General features: G+C 33.4%; 1 pseudogene; it reads right to left on the bottom strand.

The window, feature by feature from the left end:
- Positions 1–10,439: 10,439 nt before the first annotated feature.
- Positions 10,440–12,011, bottom strand: LOC129927845 (uncharacterized; annotated as a pseudogene).
- Between the last annotated feature and the right edge of the window lie 5,561 nt (positions 12,012–17,572).

The following is a 17,572-nucleotide window of genomic DNA, read 5'->3' as shown; positions in this document are numbered from 1 at the left end:
AATCCATGCACTGGTCACTTTAAGCATAGGCGGACCAACAAAAGCACGAGGTTTATCAATGTCTAAGTAAGAAAGAGTCATTTTTTTTAGTGAATAGTCATGTCAGTCCACTGAAACAAATCAGATTATCTTTAGTCATTAACCAGTGAATTTACAAAGAAATACCGTTCTTAGTACAGACGTTGACAATTTATTGAATTTCTTTCAGACGCTTCTGACCATTTAGTCGATTTATTAAAATTTTGACAACTAGAAACCATTTACTTATGTACTTTTAAGAATCTTAAGATTTGTACTTTTAATGTATTTCAATTTAAACATGTGAACACTATTTGTAAAGATATGAAATTTGTATGTATAAAATTTTTTCCACTGATTTTTTTCACTGATTAATAGAGTTAATTAAATTTAGCTTCTAGAAAAAAACAAACAAAAAAAAAAACATTATTTAAAATGAACCTTCAATAATGCGAGGAAGTAATACCAGAGGCGTAGTGAGGGGGGCAAGGGGGCACTATGCCCCGGGTACCATTCTATGTGATGTTCATGGAAAATTAGTGTGGGTGCGCCAATAAAGTACTTTGCACCCAGCGCTCGTTTTGTTTACAATGCCTCTGAGTTAAACCTCAATTGAACTAGAAGCTAAATGGTTAAACTAAAGGTTTAATTAATTTAAGGTCCATGATTGCTTATCCCTAAACAAAAAACAACGTGTAACAAAAAATCTTGCACAAATCATTGACTTTCTGGCACAAATAAACCTTCAGAGTCGAGCTCTCTTAATGAAAGAACATTTTTTCTTCTTCCAAGAGTAAACTCGAGTTTAACTAGGCCATTGATGTCACATGTACAAAGTGGATGCATTCCGTGCATTGTTACTTAAGACAACGTGAATGTTGCGTGTCTGGCTTTCAGATCTCATTATTATGAACTCCAATTAGCCTTTGAACTTTGTTACGTTACAACAGTTTTTAAAATGTGTTATTAGAGCAATTGAAGTATGAACTCAAGAAACTTTATGATTACTTTTGCAATGCATGAACTAGAAGACGTAAAGACGCCTAAATAAGACCGCTTTTAATGATTCACGAAAAATAAACAAAAAATATACCAAAGTTTTTGTTATTTCTTTGTACCATACAGACACTTAACTGACCTTCAACATAAAAAGCTTTACTATCAGCGATTGTTTGCTTAAAGGCCCCGTAGTCACCATTCTTTCCATTGCGTATATATATATATATATATATATATATATATATATATATATATATATATATATATATATATATATATATATATATATATATATATATATATATATATATATATATATATATATATATACACACTTATATATACACATATATAAAGAGAGAGAGAGAGAGAGTCAAAGACGGAGACAGAGATAGAGACAGATACAGAGAGACAGAGGCAACATAATATTTTCTGAGGATGGTACCATAGAAGATGAAGCTGAATGAAGGACTCACACTAACCAAGAGATAAACCAGATATATGAAGACCTCTCCAAAGTGAAGAAAATAAAAAGAAATAGATTTCGTTGGGGGTGTCAACAGGTAAGAATGTTAAAGAACAGAGGAGCAAAGATAGAATCTGAATTCCTGGAAAATCCAAAAGGCAGTTGTCGCAAATGACGACCACAAATACGGTGGATTGATGTAGAGGTAGATCTACAACAGTTAACAGTTCTGGCACAGAGATGAACAGCAAAGGATAGATCTGAATGGAAAAGGTGTGCTGAAGCAGGCCAGGGTCCTTCGTGGTCTGTAATACCACTGGGATGAATGGAAATATATAGAGGGCACTGATGATGATGGTTTTTTTTTTTTGCCTCTAGTCAATAAAGAAGTAAGAGATGATATATATATATATATATACAGAGAGAGAGAGAGAGAGAGAGAGACAGAGAGAAGAGAGAGAGTGTAATGAATTAGAAATAGAAAGGGAATCAGATAAGGTTAACAACTACATAAATACAGTAAAGAAAGGGGGACTGTGGAGTGTCATACTTGAGAATTCGTCATCAATAGAAAAAAACAACAATACGTTGATACCAGTGGCGTAGCAAGGTACCCGTTGGCCCGGGTTCTAAAATATAGTGGGTGGGCCCTTTTCCCAAATAGACGAATGTAATGTGTTACAAAATAATTGAGTAATCTTAATGTATCGGTACATTTACCATTTACGAAAAGACATTCTAATGAAAGTAGAGTAGCTTTTAATAATCTTGTTACGTTTGAATCAGAACTCCAACACGAATTAAAAGTCAATGTTTGGAACTGAATGAAACGAGTTAACGGAGTTTCAAATATATCAAGAAATGTTTTTATCAGTTCTAGTTCTTAGTCTACACATTGACATTCCTAAAACACTTCTGTGTGTCAAACTTTGAGACATTGATACAAACTAGTATCTAGTTCTACGTATATTGTTTAACAGTACATAGATCGAATATTTATTGACTAACATTTGACTGGCCTTCTAAATAGCAAAGTAAGAGACCAGTGCATCTATTTCTAAATGCGCGAGCGGCTTCTTTTGATGAAACAATGCTCGAAGGCCATTCTAGTATCCAGTCGTATTGGAAGTACCATCTTAGCTTTAGCCTTGCAGTTTACTTTAGGATAAATGGGGATTTTTTAATTACTTTTGCAATTCTGCAGTCGTCTTGGTTCTCACAAATATGAAAACCTAGGAATGACTATCTCATTGCGATTTCTTTGGATGTTTCGTCATCTGAAATCACTAAACAGTATTTAAAAAATTATAATTTGATCAACTTTTTATCTGTCCTGAGTGCTGCCACCAGTGAAAGAAATGGTGCAGAATGGATGATTTATAGTAACGGTATTTTTGCCAGCACTGCAATGCCTATCTAGTCTATTCTCTCGTTTTTGTATTTCTGGGCCTTTGTTTTGCGGTCGAATTTCTATATTTATAACAATGTTAAATAAAGCCATGTCCCTGGTTAGAGGTTTTTGTAAAAATATAATGGTGTTTACTTTCTTTAAGAGCTATGAACCAAGTTTCAACCAAATACTAAGCATTGGTCAGAGAAAAGCACTATTCCATGATCAGTTTAGTCATTTCTCTTTCTTCCAGATCTTTGTTATAAAACTGCTCCCCGATCTGTTTCCTCACTAATTGCAATAGAACTAACAAATTCAACTTGAGCTATTTGCGAGTATTCCACTTTGTGTTACATTGGTTTGCTAAATATTTAATGTTATTTTTATTTTATTTGTTTTTGTTTAGATTTCATCTCTTTCTCTTTTATTGTGATATAATAATAATAATAGTAATAATAATCTTTATTATCCATAAGGAAATTCGACTCATAATTTGTGCATTACACCAAACAAAACATTATAACTACAGAAAAAACAAAATATACATTCACAGCAGACTAGCTCATAGTTTACATGTGAATTGTTTATATCAGATAGTTCAATTGTATTTCATGATCTGTTTTCACGGAGAGCAAACGAGTTTTTGTGTCTGTTGGTATTTGTTATCGGAGTCTGGTTTCTAATGATTGCACAATACAAAGGACAACTAAACAATCTGATAAGGACTCCCGAGGGCGCGTCGTCGTGATTGAATGTGTTACACTATTTTACTATATTAACTGGGTCGGAATTCAGTTCAATATCTACTTTTTAAATGGTTTATTCAGATTATATTTTCATTTGCACCAACACACAAGACAAACAGGTTAACGTATCCACGTCCAGACCATATAATGCTGTTGAGCAGTCAAGGTTAAAAAGTTATATGTATAGTTTAAGCTCATATACACTGTTCATCATAGACTTTGGTATGAAAGAGGTCGAATTAGTTAATTAAGTATGTTGTATGTCTTGCACATTTAAATTTAGATTTGCATAATTTAAATACAAAACAATATTTTAAAAAGATTAAGCTTTCAAAAAATTGAATAATGAACAGCTGTCTCGAAATTTCAATTGGTGACAATCAGGACTATCCATATAGACGTAACTGTTATTGTCGCCCCCAAATCCTTTTTCTTTTTTTTTTACCCCTGTAGAACACATTAATATTTTCTTCACCAAACTCTCCCCATCCCCTACCCCCTCACCCCCATTCCTGTGATCAATGATTTATGAACCTACAGGGAAAAAAAAGAATGGAACAATATAGAAACAATTATTACCACAAGGGTACGAATAGGGATAGCCATTACAATTTATAAAAACCTGACGGAAAGTGATTCCTTACATTAAAGCTTAAAACACTGGCGAATGTTTAGAAGTTATATATACATTTTGGTACAACGTTCAGGATATTGTGAGGGAGATTTTTTAATTCAATTTTTTATCGGTCTTTACAAAAGTGCCTTTATTTTTTTACTTTGGTGTTATCCCCAAGTTCTCATTGGGGCCCCAACTGGTCAAGAGTCATTGGCCCAAGCGCAATGAGCCCCTTTGCGCCATTGCAGGCTGTGGGCCCCTAATGGTCGTGGGCCCGAGTTCATTGAACCCCTTCGCGCCATGGATGCTACGCCACTGGTTGATACTCATCTTTAGTTGTAAACTTTTAAAGTTCACGTGATCAAGTCTCGTTCGTCATCTCAGACTGAGGATTAAAACAAATTTCGCACTGATGAGCTACTTCTGGAACTCAAAAACATGGCTTCATTGATATTTCTTCCGGATCTATTTTATGTACACACCAAGCCATCAGACTGATCAGTGCTAGATTTACCTATAGGCAATATAAGCTATAGCCTAGATCCCCCACATGTTTCGTGGCCCTCCAAAACAATTTCTAGTTATATTTTCAATCATTTTGAAGAAAGAGGAAATGATTAATTGTCTTAAAATGATGATAGGGGCCCATGATCTTAAAAAAAAGGTTTATGGCCCTTATCGAGCCCAAATCTTGCCCTACACAAGATTTAATATAACACAATAACAAACACGTCAATTGAAAAGAAATAATGAATAGTCGGAAGTTGGCCATGTTAATAAAGAACTAATAATGGCACGAACATTGACCATGATAATAAAGAACTAATAATGGCATGAACATTGACCATGGTAATAAAGAACTAATGATGGCATGAACATTGACCATGGTAATAAAGAACTAATAATGGCATGAACATTGACCATGGTAATAAAGAACTAATAATGGCATGAACATTGACCATGGTAATGAAGAACTAATAATGGCATGAACATTAACCATGATAATAAAGAACTAATAATGGCATGAACATTGACCATGATAATAAAGAACTAATAATGGCACGAACATTGACCATGATAATAAAGAACTAATAATGACACGAACATTGACCATGATAATAAAGAACTAATAATGGCACGAACATTGACCATGATAATAAAGAACTAATAATGGCATGAACATTGACCATGGTAATAAAGAACTAATAATGGCATGAACATTGACCATGAAAATAAAGAACTAATAATGGTATGAACATTGACCATGGTAATAAAGAACTAATAATGGCATGAACATTGACCATGGTAATAAAGAACTAATAATGACATGAACATTGACCATGGTAATAAAGAACTAATAATGGTATGAACATTGACCTTGTTAATACAGAACTAATAATGGCATAAGCAGAAATCGTTAAAGTAAATTACATTAGATAGCGACTATTTTAGACTAAGCTATTGATGAGTCTTGTGTATTACATTCATTTGAACAAAGTTCCATCAGCCAAACTATATTTTGATTAGCAAAATAATATCCAATAATAGTTGTAATAAATGCTACAGAAAACTGCTACCAAGAAAGACACGAATTTGTCCTTCTACAAAATGAGGATTTTTTTAGTACTGTGATGAGGCTGAGGTTCACTTGGTTCACTCATAGCGTAAGAAATGGCTCACTTTCAAAAGCCATCTGTCAAAGTACAGCAGAAAATCACCAAGAAAGAGTCGTCCTACAAAAAAGCTGGTCGGAGAATGTGACAATATGGACCGACCTCAACTCTTGATAATCTGCTAAGGACTCTCGCTGACCGGGAAGATTGGAAGGATCTTGTTACGCGAACTGCCAGAGCTGCCCTACGTCGAAAGTCAAGGGGCAGACGAGATGATCAGAGGTTTACATAACACGAACACACAAACACACGAACACACAAACACACAAACACACGAACACACAAACACACAAACAGATTTCCTTGTATCTTTCCTTAGCAGCGACCTGTGCATTTAAGTTCAAATTCTCTTGCGTCATGCTGTAAGTATTTAAAAACAACAACAACAAACAATGAAAATGTTCCTGAGAACTTTTTAATTTACTGTGCATCTACGAAGTAATGTTTTTTGTTTGTTCTGGAGGCACAAAGCTAGAGCATTTAGAAATTAATGAAATAACGACATTGGATATAATTAAACAAGTGCGTCTACAAATTAATCAGTTACTTGCATCAATCAATCAATCAAACATCAAGCGATCACTTTGATAGGGGGTGTCTGAGTGTGTATGTATTGGCGCTACAACAAAACAATTAAATCATCGACACAATCATCCACATCAAAGAATCCTTCATATGATGTATTAACTTTATCAATCTTTTGTACTAGACACATTTTTTTTATTACACTAAGCAATAAGTTACATATAACAAATATTTCATTAATATAAAGTATGCTCTATGATAAGAGTACATTAATACTAGCATATAAAGTCTTTAATATTCTTTAGTGTCAGATGGCTCCAGTTGATTTCAGTCTAATGGCAAGATTTCGCTCTTCTAAAATCTACTCGCCCTACCTTTGTTCATTCATTCAATTTCCTCTTAATTTCCAGACCGCGGGGAATTCCGATGAATCTAAACAAATCCTGACTGGACTTTAAGTGCGAGGGAGATTACAGGTGTGATTATAATCCCCCCAACATCCCTCCCCTAACAAAAATTTAAAAAAAGAAAGTCTCCCAGCTAGCAATGCTCCTCAAACAATGAGACCACTGAATAAGTTCAGTAACTCTTCCCGATATTCATGGGACTTTTTTTTTTTGCGTAGTAATACAATGAAACTGTCTTTTTTTTTTCAAGAACTATTTTGTATTACTAATCATCCCCATAACAGTAATTTAAAAAATTATTTTCGTAGAGCCCATCCTCTAGAATGCTGAATGCGCTCTGGGCTACTCTTTTTGCTGCCTTCATGCGCTTAGCAAACACAACTCAGCACGTGTTCATGTCTGAACTTGATAGCCCCTTGTATAGCCAAGCGATATTATGTCACTTAGTCAGCCATACTATCCCACATTACGTTGAAAAAGTACACACGCATGTGTAATAGTCTATTTTTACAAAGCTTATATCAACTCACTCTGTCTATCAGTCTGTCTGGTAAAAAAGTTTGTACACGTTTTTTCTCCTACACACAATTAATCAATTAGTCAATTAACTACTGGAAATTAATTATTTTGTTTGAAACCAACAAGGGCAATTAATTCTTCAGTATTCACAGATATGGCTAAATATGTAGGATTTAGTCTCATTTATAAGAGTTCCCATTAGTTCTCCCTCACCCGTTCTCTTATCAAGCTGAAAGTTTAAATAATTATTACCTAACAAAATAGGTATGAATGAAAAATTAAATCAATTATTCAATTAATTATTCGTAATTAATTATTTCGTTCGATATCGAATGAGGGATTAGAACTTCTACATTAATAGAGAGATCTCCTTGTAAGTGCGGGGTTCTTCCCCTTAGATAAGTTTTTTTTTTCTTTTAAAGGATTTGTGTATTGCAGATACTGCCTTTATAAAGACTTTTGTCTCCATAAATTCATTTAACATTGTCTTGACTGCTGCAGGGTGTACAGTTATATAACTAAACTAGCCTTTCACCCCGGCTTCGATCGTTGATTTGTTCTTTATTTAACACACTATACTATTAATTAACTTTCAAGATGCCTCACTTAAACTAATCACATATACGACAGACGCTACTCTAAAAAGAGAAGATAATTCAAGCATCCACGATACTTCTGCTTACTTAGGTTGAAATGGTTGATATGGTATATGTTTACAAGGGTTATAACTCTGATTGTCTTGGAGAAGTCGTTTACATATTTTATCCCACCATCTATTCTTGGCTCAGTTTGAAATTTTGCACAATTAATTATTGTCCAAGACAATGCGCTAATTAATAATAATAAAAAAGTTTCCATATCCATTTAATTAATCAATTAATTTTTGTAGTATATAGAAAACTAGGGAATAAACCTTGCAATATTTTAAAATATGGCAGTGATTGTGCGGCTTTTCCCCTCATATTAACTTTGTTTTTGTTTTTAATAAAAAGTATTATTTTAATAAATTAATTTTTTTGTGTGCCAGAAATCCCCCACTTGTAATAGACATAGCTGTGCAAGTAAATTGTAAGACTTTTCCCCATGGACGATTGGATTAAAAAACAAAAAATCTCTTGGATTTGAAACCACAATGTTGGAACTTCCGCCAGGAACGTTTTTTTTTTTAAATTTCTGAACTGGGCAGACGATTTACTGTTGAATCAAAGTTTAGCTTCGACAGGCGCCGCTTGATTTGTTTAAATAAATGGAAGAGTGCTCTTTTTAACTAGACCAGCAATCCAGCCAGGGATCATTACCGTTTGACTACCTGGTTCCACTTCTGTTTAGTGTCTGACTCTTTCCCGCCATTTTTATGACTGATATTAAAGTTCCTGATATCGCTATTAAACTTAGACTTCAGGAACTGGAACAAGAGAAGAAATAGTTATAATTGTCTCGTTCATTCCTACACAAGAAAAATATCGCTTTAATCTCTATTCCAACTTTTCTATTTGTAGCATATGTCAGCAGTGACCGTCGTGCGATACAAAAGCTTAAAGACCAACTGAAGAGGTTTTTATCGAAATTGAGATAACTATTGATTATGATAGTAGATGGTATCAAATATAGTTTCTAGAAATTTGAGTTAAAAGAAATACATATTTATACTAGAAAAAGTCATTTGAAAGTGTAAAAAAAATAACGAGATTTGAAATGGCTATGTCATGGCCGAAAGCGGAAGTGACGTTTTAGTATGGAAATAGAGGAAAAATGGCGAGTTCGTTTTTAGAGGGTGAAATGAACCCATATCAGTTTGATCCACTGCGTCTACCTGATCATTCCAGTGATGACAGTAATTCAGAAGATAGCTGTCAAACAATTTTAAATAACAGTGACGATAACCTAAATGTAGATCTAGATCAGAATGAATTTGCGGATAATTCATGGTAATAAATTGTCACAACCATGATCAATGAATCATCACAATGTCAATAAGTTTCATGAGTTTGTAACAGTTAGTTTTAGTTTATGAGTTACGACTCCGACGACTTACACTCAGCGTAGAGATCAAGTATCATTATAAAGACATGAATAAGAATCTAGATCTAATCTAGTTAGTATCTATATATAGATCTAGAGTCCGTTAGAGAAAGAGATTGGATTGGACACTTATATAAATACACTATAGTCACTATAGATCTAGATCTAGTATTAGCTTAGACTCTTATAGATTAGATTCCATGATAGATTCTAATTATTTCTAATAGAAGACTAAATTGTAATGAATCCCCCATGCCCATAGTATGAAAGTATGATCTAGATTAGATAGAATGTAGATCTACATATATATTATATATTCTAGAATCTATTTCATCTAGATTAGATTTATAGAGACTCTAGACTACTCTAGATCTAATTTGTTCTAATTTCTCTTGTAGACTAGAGCTACATTATTAACTAGACTCTAGTTCTCTATTTTGACGGTATGTTAGTATTAATAATGTATCAAGTAAGTATATTTATGAAACTGAATATGTCAAAATTAAGACTGGTTTCAATATTCATGTAGTATTGTGTATGTGTAATTAGCAAAATAATTGCATTATTTCTATTTTAAATCTGTCATAGGTGTAAATGTGGAAATTGTGGTATTCCAGCCAAAAAGGAGGAAAAGAAATGTTGCTATGATGAAATTGCAATTTCAAAAAAAATGAGCATTCATAACATTGGTTGTATTACCAACCATCCAGATTTTTATTCTGTATGCCTCAATCTTGCAGTGCTAGAAGTTGCTTTCTATCAATATTCTGAAGAAAATGCAACTAATCCCAAAGACGTCGACATACACAGGTTTGTCATATATTTGTTCATTGTTTAAATTGTACTTAAGTAATATTTAGTAGAACCAACAATTAATTTACCAGTATAAAACAACAAAATTGTTTGTAATTTTTATAGAATGAATATTTGTATATTTTATTATTATTTTAATGAATATTTAAATGTTATTCATATACACATATACAAACAATGAACATATGCATAATATAAATACATATGAACATGCACAGTTTATTAAAAAATTACAAAACAATATTTTACAGAAAATATAGATGCTGCATAAATATAAATGCTCTTTCGTAATACTTAGTACGACCAACAATTAATTTAACAGTACCAGTAAAACAACAACAACATATAATGAAAATGTACATTTTATAAAAACAGCTATGAATAAATAGATTTTATTAATACATACATTAAAATGAAGTGCAGCAACAGCAAGTCTGCAAAACATTCCTTCATACCAAAAGTGAGTATTTTTGGGAGCAAAATGCAATATAAGACTGTGAAAAGCTTCTAGGGAACTTGTACGGTGTGTTGAAAGTTTGGAAATATCATTAATTAATTTTTTATTATTGAAAAACTTCTGTAAATTTACATGGGCTTTACTTTGAGGTTTGATCCATTTTTTTGTCTTATCCTGCGCATCAATAGATTCATGCAAACATTTTGGGAAAATGTCATTTTCGTGTTCATGGATATTAATGATGTGATTTTGTATACTTAGCCATTTTGACTCCATTTCCTTTTCATTTGAATTACAGCTACTAGCTATCCAATATACCATATTGGTAATAGATTTAATCCAGTCCTCTATGACTGAACAGCCTTTCTGATTACTCAGTTTAATAAGCTTTTTTTAAATACTTTTGGATATATGCCAAACGTCAAAAGTGTGTTTTATTGATGGCTTTTCTACTCTTAAAAACTTTCTAATCTGCACATGTCTATCACTCACAATTTCTGATATACATAAATTAAAAGAAGACAAGTAGGTCAAACAACGTTTTAAGCCCTCCAGTTCCATGTGGTTAGAGCCCTTAACTTCATTAGATTGAATAAGCTGAAAGTCTAATATGTAACCAGTTTTTATGTCGATGCATGTGTAGCTGCCATACTTAGCACAATGCCCTGGGGAATCACATCTTGCATCTCCTGCAAGAACAATAGGTTCTTGGCGTCCCTTAACTTTTGCCATAATCGATGATTTTGCCTTCTCCCAAAAATTCCTAACTACTGGTTGTATATATAACCTTTGGTAGTTATGGAAATGACGAATGCTATAAATGGGTATGTTGAGAAAATTGAAAAATCTTAATACTTTTAGAGGAGACAATCCAGAAACAATTATTGCAGCCGATGACAAAATGTTACCCCAAGGCATTTGGCTATGTACTGGCTGACTACACCATTTCCAGGTGCAGTTTTTTTTACATTTCCCATAAGCAGTTACCATTGTCCCTGAAGTGAAAAGTGTAACTTCTGGATTTAAAACATTGCAAATGAGACATCTTGCAAAAAGTTGCATTAAACATGTCTAAAAGATTATGTATTTTTTCTCTTTATGTGGATCATGCCCTTTTACATCAGTACTGAAATTGTAATAATTATTGCTGTCATTCAAACTTATATCATTAAATGTGGAATCACTTGCTGATGACAAGGATGAAAGCGAGCTAAGATTATGTGAGTTAAGGTTATCACTGTATTCATTGCTATCTTTAATCTTACGCTTTTTTGGTGTTGAAGATTCTTGAGGGATGAAATTTGTAGTTTGTGTTTTTCTAGATTTCATGAGGACTTTCTTTGGTTCGATGTCAATTGTCACAGTTCGGCTTATTGAACATGCATTTTTTGCTGCTTCCTGTTAAAATATAAACATATAGAATTTTAAGTTATAAATGCACGAATATGTTAAAAAGTAGTAATATTTTAAAAAATTGTTATACATCACATGATTCAGAATACTGTATTTACTATGAGCAATGTTTTTTTTTGTGTGTATTTGTGTAAAAATCTAATGAAAGATCATTTTTATTACCTGCAGCTCAGTGACGTCCATAATAGTTAAATGCAAATCTACTTCATTTGAACTGTTGTGACTTTCAGTGCTCTGTTTTGAAAATTAGTAAATATCTTTTTACTTTCATTAGCAAAATGTGAAAATAAATAACAATAATAAATTACTTACTTGGCTGTCACATGTATTTGGTTGTGTTTTATTTTAATGCAAAAATGAAAGAAAAAAATCTGTTTTTAATAAATAATTATTCATTCAATAAACAAAAATATAAACATTTAATTTTTGTACCTGTGGTTCAAAGTGTTTACAGAAATTTGATCCATACATACTTGCATTTCATTCTCCTGTTGAAAAAAAAGTAATAAATTATAAAAATTAATAATTAAATAATAATATTTTGGGATTGATTATAAAATCAAAGCGTCTAAATGAATATTTAAATTCTACAAAAGCTGTACAAGCATATAAAATTTAAATTGTGAAGGTAACTGAAAATTGTTATAGAATCTATATCTAACTTCTGCAGATAATTTACTTACAACATTTTTAAAAATTCACATTCATTTAAATTTCATGTAATGATTTAAGGACTATTGACTTACCAGTACTTGTGAATATAAAGTGTCCATTATTGTTGCGTCTTGATCTTGTGCTGATTGTTTTTCATCATCCTTTAATTGAGTAAATGACATTAAATATATATATTAATAATCATGATTATTTATATAATTGAAATTGATTACTATTATAATAAAGTCCTATTCATATTTAGTAGTAACTTTACCTTTTTATTTTCAGGAACAGTGTTTTGTGCTAGGGTAGGTCCAGCTTTAGTAGATTTACTTGAGGTTGTTGCAAGACCAATCTCTGCTAAAGTCTAGGATTAAATCATAAATATTTTTAAAAGAATAGAAATAAAGTTTACTATAATAATGTTATGAAGTATAGACAAGTGTAAAAATTTATATTGACTATAAGGTTTAGTACAATATATTATAATATATACCGGTACTATACTAGAAAAAAACAAAGTATTTTATTTTGAAATGTATTAATACTTACCCTATTGCGCTCTCTTTTGTCAAATGCTTTTCTGGGTCTTGTGCAATCTTGCTTTGAAAAATTGGATTTAGTTGCAGTGTATAACTTATATTGAAATTTACTTGGCACTGTACCTGGGAGCAATCTAGGACGAACAGATTTTATTCTTTCTTCAGACATCAACAAAGACCTTAGGAAAGAAGGTCGACATTTTGGCTCTAAGTCACTTTCCTCAAAGTGCTCACTGCAAAGAACTGAGAACTTACTTGGTGTAAAATTTTCTCTTCTCATCTTAATTATCCATTGTTTTCTCAATGTATCATCCTTAGGGAAATGAAAAAAATGAATGCCAGGCGTCAGGCCGCTGTTTCTGCAGCCAAATGCGCTACAGTATAGAACCATATTTTAAAATCCTTTATATTCAGAGCAAAGAGTTTTTAAAGATGTGTTTATGCTTAAAACAACCACAAGTGGACTGTAACAAGAGGTCTAGTAGACTGATCCACGTTGTGCGGTGGACTAAAACTTGATGCTAGTACGCTTGAATGGATCTAGGCTAATCCGCCGGAGGTTAGTAGCGTGACCTAATTTCCATACTATGACGTCACGGACCCCTGTAGTTAGGGAGAAACACATCTCGAATGGCTACGAGACTAAAACTTTTTAGTGTCCCTAAAACCCACATTAAAATGCTAATATCTCATTAACGGCTGAAAAGTTATAAGAAATATTTTGCAGACACGTTTTTTTAAGCATTATATTACAGAAAACAAGTATTGAAACGGTTTCTGTGATTGACCCCAAAACCTCTTCAGTTGGTCTTTAAGTCTGTTTAATCAGACGACCAGATAGTTAGGCTGTACAATTTAATATTGACAACGAGTATTTTCCATAATTAGCTTTTAAGGAATCTAGGAAGTTTAGGCACCTCAATTTAAGCACCCGGTAATTTAGGCACCCGGAAAATTAGGTGCCTAAATTACCGGGTGCCTAAAATTCCAGTGCCTAATATCCAGACACCGCTTTTAAGCTATAGGGTAAATGATGTAAAGATCATCAGTTTCTGTTTCGTCTATTAACTCTTTCTCTCCTAACTGACGATACCAGCGTTGATTCCACCAGAATGTGATAAATAATTACGGAGACAAAGAGTTAAGTCTAATAAAGGAAGAGGCAGCATTGGCCAATACTATTATGTAACAACATTCGAGTCACATACAGCGAACGTACGTTTGTAATGGGAGTAGTCGTCGTTTGATCATCTTCGTGTTCACAACATCTTCTAGCGAACTTTATTTTTGTCACACAAAAGTCGTCAGTCGTCAACATAAACATGTATAACAGTCATCGACCATTCTGGCACAAGCAAACCGAAAAGAAGCTCATCAGTTTTGAAATGGCTTCTTCAAAAAAAAGTTGTGTTTATATTGATGCAGACTCTTCTCGCGAAAACATTTCACAACGATAAATGGTCATTTTGTGAAGGAGAAAAATATTTCCTATGTGTTAAACATTGGTAATAATGTCATTTTACTTGTTTGATAGTCAGACATAAATTGATAGCTACATTGAAAATAAAACCATTTTTTTTTTCACTCTTTAAAAAGAAATAAACAGCTCCGCCTCCTTTATTTTTCAGGACATCATGTCCCCCCCCCCTTCCTTTTGTTTAGATGACTTCGTGCTGCTGTACACACAGCTTTAGTCCATTATAATACTTTCCACAACTACATGGTGGGGGAAAGAAATTTAAAATACTTTACCTCATTTGTATTTGCTTTGTTTTTTAATTCTGTGACCTTTTTTTTATGTCTTCAAAGACTATCTTTTTCCTTTGCAACCTCTCATGTGACTGAAGAGGCCAATCCTTGAAGCACAATTCCGTCACAGGCTGGAGATCTGTGAACACTTTTGTAGCATTTTCTACCCTCTCTCTTACGCAGTATAGGACCATTCCTTTGTGTAGATCTACCTGGAGCTTCCTTTTCTTCACTTTTGGTCTCGATTCTAAAGAGCATCTAGCTAGTAGAAAAAGTCCGGTAACTCCATGTACTAGTTTGGAAAGTTTAATACGTTTGAAGATATTTTGGAAACGTCAGTGTGGATAGATGAATGGTTAATTAAAAATAATGCCTAAACGCAGTGTTTCCCAAACTGTGATCGTAGAACCCTAGGATCCCGCGAGGCCTGAATAAGTGTTCCACGAATTACTGCAGCAATTAACTAATAAGCCATCACGTGAATTAATCTCTCTAAAAAATAAGCAAAGTGTTTCGCTACATACTCAAAATGTGCGAAGTGTTCCATTAAGGAAAAAGTCTGGGAATCATTGTCTATTATATATTTCGCGCTATAGTGTTTTACTGTACCCAAGCTTTATATCAGGACACTATTTGTATGTTTTTGTGGCATGATGCAATCCTTATCCATATTGACATAAAATCATGCATTTTAAATGAGTTGGAACCAATTACCTCGTGAGACTATTTCAAGAAATGATGCCGACAGATTCTTCTTTTTACCTCCATTGCTTTCATCTATTTGTATTTCCGCCTTCGATACAGACTCAAGTCTAGAGATAAACAAATCTTATCTGAATGTTCGTCTGTAAGTTCGTGTTTGGTTGAATGAGTTCGTGATAAACTGAAGGGGACAGAGACGAGACCAGTAGAAAGAAAAACAAAACTTGAGTATGTGAGACTTGTGTGTGTATGTTTGTGTGCGTGTGTGTAATATTGTGTCTGAGTATGTGAGACTTGTGTGTGTGTGTAATACTGTGTCTTAGTATGTGAGACTTGTGTGTGTATGTGTGAGTGTGTGTGTAATACTGTGTCTGAGTATGTGAGACGTGTGTGTGTAATACTGTGTCTTAGTATGTGAGACTTGTGTGTGTGTGTAATACTGTGTCTTAGTATGTGAGACTTGTGTGTGTAATACTGTGTCTTAGTATGTGAGACTTGTGTGTGTAATACTGTGTCTTAGTATGTGAGACTTGTGTGTGTATGTGTGAGTGTGTGTGTAATACTGTGTCTGAGTATGTGAGACGTGTGTGTGTAATACTGTGTCTTAGTATGTGAGACTTGTGTGTGTGTGTAATACTGTGTCTTAGTATGTGAGACTTGTGTGTGTAATACTGTGTCTTAGTATGTGAGACTTGTGTGTGTGTGTAATACTGTGTCTTAGTATGTGAGACTTGTGTGTGTAATACTGTGTCTTAGTATGTGAGACTTGTGTGTGTAATACTGTGTCTTAGTATGTGAGACTTGTGTGTGTATGTGTGAGTGTGTGTGTAATACTGTGTCTGAGTATGTGAGACGTGTGTGTGTAATACTGTGTCTTAGTATGTGAGACTTGTGTGTGTGTGTAATACTGTGTCTTAGTATGTGAGACTTGTGTGTGTAATACTGTGTCTTAGTATGTGAGACTTGTGTGTGTGTGTAATACTGTGTCTTAGTATGTGAGACTTGTGTGTGTATGTGTGAGTGTGTGTGTAATACTGTGTCTGAGTATGTGAGACGTGTGTGTGTAATACTATGCCTGTATGTGATCTTGTTGTCATCACATCGCCAAATATTCTTATGTTATGTATTTCATTTGTTTAAGATATATTAAAATTTCTGAATTTACCCAAGGGGAAAAACCTTGTCAATAAGTCAAAATCAGTGTTTCCAGATCACATCATTTCAGTATGTATAGATACAGGATACAACTATGGGCTATAACATATACACATTAGTGTAATGCTCTCTGGCGATATACTGACAAAACCTCTTATTCCAATATTTATAAAAATCGTTTCAAATAGTTGATTGAACCGAAATAATTTTTTAATTTAGAATTCTCTTTTGCCCAAACAGGAATCGATATCTTATCTTCTTATCTTATCTTATAAAATAGGCCTACAGACTTTTCTAGAAAAAAAAAAGAAGGTGATTACACCTCAAGCGTGTCAATCTATTCATGCGTGTTAATCAATTACTTTACCCTTCACCAAGTCGTTGGTTTTCTTGGCTGACTCAGGCAACCCATTATCTTGTATATACAGAATATATAGGTCTACTTTACTACGTACTAGACATGTGACTTGATTCGATACCATTCATTATAGAAGGCCTCAACACTGACTTGCAACGTCACAACCTGTGGGCAGTTTAGACCAATAGCTCGTTGAAAATATAATACCGGCTCTAGAATTGAATTTTCCCCGGTAGACATTAAGAAAATTAGGCGAAATAAAGTTAAGCCCAGACCACAACGTGATCTAACAGCATATGTGTCCTTCAATTACTGTTTTAGTTTAGAAATATTTCAATGTACCAGTGC

The sequence above is a fragment of the Biomphalaria glabrata genome, chromosome 8 (genome assembly GCF_947242115.1).
Source record: "Biomphalaria glabrata chromosome 8, xgBioGlab47.1, whole genome shotgun sequence".
Classification (NCBI taxonomy): domain Eukaryota; kingdom Metazoa; phylum Mollusca; class Gastropoda; family Planorbidae; genus Biomphalaria; species Biomphalaria glabrata.
Note: the sequence above shows the minus strand (reverse complement) of the source record. Positions and strands in the feature narration are given on the sequence as shown.